Raw genomic sequence first — 4,077 nt, 5'->3', positions numbered from 1 at the left:
TTGGACAAAATGCTGTCATGCTGGGTGATTTGGTTGTGTTTGAAAAAACGTCTCGTTAATTATATCGTGATGGAAAGCAATTGGAAAACTATAAATATTTGAACTAGATCTTACAAAGATTTATACTTTTATTAAAATAATTGTTTCTCTAATAGCTCTTTGCATCCGTGACAGCTGTTTATTCGGGACAATTATATAATTTTTAATGTAAACCTTGTTGTACGAACGTACATGACTTTTAGAACGTGCCTACGCATGTGAGATTTCCGCGGAGTTTTGATGAATGTAAACGGAAAGATACGAGGACCGAGAATACTGAACACAAACAGAGAAAACGTAATTTAAATGGTATTTTTGTGCTTCTGAAGGTTATCGAAATGATAGTTTTAAACATATACTCAAATTTAAATACGTCGGATATCTTTTTTTAAAGATAGTTCTTGTTTTAATATATTAACGATACAGTCGAGGCCAATATTTCAAACGTTTTTTAGAAAATTTCTTTAAATTCTCTGTAAAGTCAGTGGAAATTTCAATTTTACATATCATTAAATGTACAATAGTACAAATCAGAACGAAATTTTACAAAAAGGCGATTCTTATACTTCTTTTTACGAAACGCAACGAATTATGACAGTTCATAGGTAACATACGAGAAATGTTCAAATACAAACCTTTTTCATAAATGTTGATAAATTTTGTTCTAAGATTTTTAATTTATCTATGGATGTCAATACATTAATACTTAAAGAGTAATTAATATGTAGTTCAATTAATTGAAAAAGGGCTCTTGTGTTAAAGTTTCGTGAGTAATAATATTTGTGTCTTTAAATCATATATAGGAGAATCATAGGAAGCATGTATTTTCACCAAAGTTAAAATGTTATTTTTTTATGGGTAACTTTTTCTATTATTGGCCCAAAATTATGATATTCATAGTTCGAGTTCGTATTTATCATACATAAACATACATCAAGAAAAAAACTGTAAACATTTGTAAAAAAAAGATTAATAGAAGTAAAACTAGTTCCAACTGGATCTCAATCAGCCAATACATGCATTTTAATTGTATTCAACACATTTCATTTACCAACTACCATACTCTTGTTAAACTGCATCTGCTATGCTTCCTTAATATATATACACATGAATAAAATGAAAGTTCATGTTGTCAAAGCTTTTATGACAAAAATAATCAAAATGAAACTAAACCAAAGATAATCAGAAAGTCTGGTACAACAGGCACAAATACATCAAATTATATGCATTAAAGCATGCTTCTCCTCCTTTTTAAAGTGACACCAGATTAACATGCACATAAAATTCTAAATCGCACAATTTTTCAAAACATTATACCGCTCGCTCCACTTGTGGAGCACCCGCCCAACAAAACTCATTTTCGAGAGAAAAAAAAAATACAAATAAAAGAATTCGCTCGCTCGCTCCATATTTGTTTTAGCTTTTGTCCCAAGAAATAAAAATCAAATTGATGTGGCCATACCAGATGAAAAGCAAGTTTAAGAAAATGTATTTACATTTTTTTGAAGTTCAACAAGCATGCAATTAAAAGTGTGCATGGTAGCAAAATACAACGACTTGTCTCCTCAAACGCAAGCAACTGCTAAATTACTGGTCTTGGATTTAAACTTATAATATTTACCAAGTTTACATGATTGTGCGCCAGACATATGTTAGGTCTACAAAAGACTCATGAGTGACGCTAGTATCAAAAAATTTAAATAGCAAATACAGCATGGAAATAAATTTTCACATTCGGTGATTTTAATCCTCACAAGATAATGTACACTTATCCCATGGTAATTGGAGATACAAAAAAACATTTTGAAAATTACAGAAATTGAGTAACATTTCGAATCTTATTATTATGCAATCACTGGAGCTAAGAATTTGACGCGTATAAAACCACAGGTTAACATTCATAAAAAAGGAGAGGTACTACTAGTATTTGAGCTGACATAAATGTGATATGTGTTATTACAATAAAACCATAACAGGCTATAGAGAACTGTACGTTATTTAAACAATTATATTATATGTAAGATATATTTTTAACTAATCTTGAACACAACACATCGGTTGTTTATTAAGATTTCCACAATCTTCGCTAGCTCAGAGTTACGACCCACTACCCTCCTATCCACCCTTAGCAGATAAAGCCAACATGTGTGATAACGATGTTGCGCCATCTATCGGTTGATTAAAGTCACACCTATTCCGAATACATTATTCTTGACCAATGTTGGCTCTTTAACTGTCTTCAGTTGAGGTGACAACACCGTAGCGCCTGGAGTCTAGAAACGTGTTGAAGCAGGAAAAACAATATACGGTAATATTCCAACATTTGTGCAAGAAACATACACAGGAACTTCTATTAGTTGATAAAAGACAGTTAAATTGTCACTATATATCGTCGTATGTTTCTGGGAGTTAAGACCTGTTGCAAAGTCAGCGAAATGGCAATTCTTTACCTATTTTTTTTTTACATTTACACTTGATCATGTTATAGACGCTTTTTGATGAAATGCACCTAGTTAAGACTGCAACAAATGAAAATCATTACCTCGTGGATCCTAAATTCTCTCTTAATCCGCCACGGATGGAGAGGAGGGAAGTGAACCGTAACCCTTGGCTAGTGAATATGGTCTTTCAGGCGCATACAATTCCATCATATTGACAACGATGTGTGAACAAAACAAATATCAGTACATAAACAGTTGAAGAGCTAACAAAAATCTATCTACGGTCAACTACGGTGGCAGAATGAGGCCATGCAAGAAATATTTTTTAACTTGTTCCCACAACATAATATTTTGTTCCCACAACATAATATTTTGTTCCCACATGATAATATCTTGTGCCCACAAGAAAGTGTTCTTGTTTCCACAAGATAATATGTTGTTCCCACAAGATAATATGTTGTTCCCACAAGATAATATGTTGTTTCCACAAGATAATATGTTGTTCCCACAAGATAATATGTTGTTCCCACAAGATAATATATTGTACCCACAAGATAATATATTGTTCCCACAAGAGATTATCTTGTATACACACAAGATAATAGCTTGTACCCACAAGATAATTATACATTGTTCCCACAAGATAATTATACATTGTTCCCACAAGATAATATATTGATCTGTTATAATAAATCACCCATGCAACCACGCATCCCATATCGCATGATAGGACCCGGCCGACACTACTACTTTAGGGTTTCGGCAGTTAAGCTTGGGATGGTCATTTTAAGATGCATTATTTGAATATAATCAAATATGAAAATTATTCATGTTTATGCATGTTGATATGTTTATATTTTAATTCTTCAATAGATCTAGTTATTATGAACATCTGCCATCATCAGGGGTCCAACTGTCAACGATAAAATGGCGTTCTTGGATGTTGATGTAATTAAAGGTCAAAGATGTACAACATATGGCATTCTTGACCTCGAAATACATTTTAAAGAAACAAATTCTTATCTGTTTCTGCACAGAAATAGCTGTCACTCACAGCATGTATTCAGAGGATTTATTGAAGGTGAAGCAATACGCCAAATTAGAAATACAAGTGACCATTACAAATTAATTAACAATCTAATTAATTTCAAAGTGAAATTATTAGATAGCCTAAGGGGTTATGATTAAATTGAAATAGATGATAGTATTACTGATGCTTTATCAATTGACCGTTCTGATTTATTACAACAAAACAAATCTAAAGAGAGGCAAAGTATTCCGTTAGTTTTAATAACTAAATATAATGATATATAATAATATAATATAAGAAACATATAATGAAACACTGGCATTTATTACAGTTCGACGAAGACTGTGTACAACTATTCAATACAGCACCAATAGTTGCGTATAGCAAACATAAAAGTATTGAAGATAATTATGCTTAGTAGATCAAAGTTAAAGACTTTAACATTAAATTGACAGTTGGACCCCTGATGATGGCAAATTTGTGCATCTTAAAATGACCATTCAAAGCTTAACTACCGAAACACTAAAGTAGTAGTGTCGGGTCCTATCATGCAATATAGGATGCGTG

This window comes from Mytilus edulis, chromosome 1, assembly GCF_963676685.1.
Source record: "Mytilus edulis chromosome 1, xbMytEdul2.2, whole genome shotgun sequence".
Classification (NCBI taxonomy): domain Eukaryota; kingdom Metazoa; phylum Mollusca; class Bivalvia; order Mytilida; family Mytilidae; genus Mytilus; species Mytilus edulis.
Note: the sequence above shows the minus strand (reverse complement) of the source record.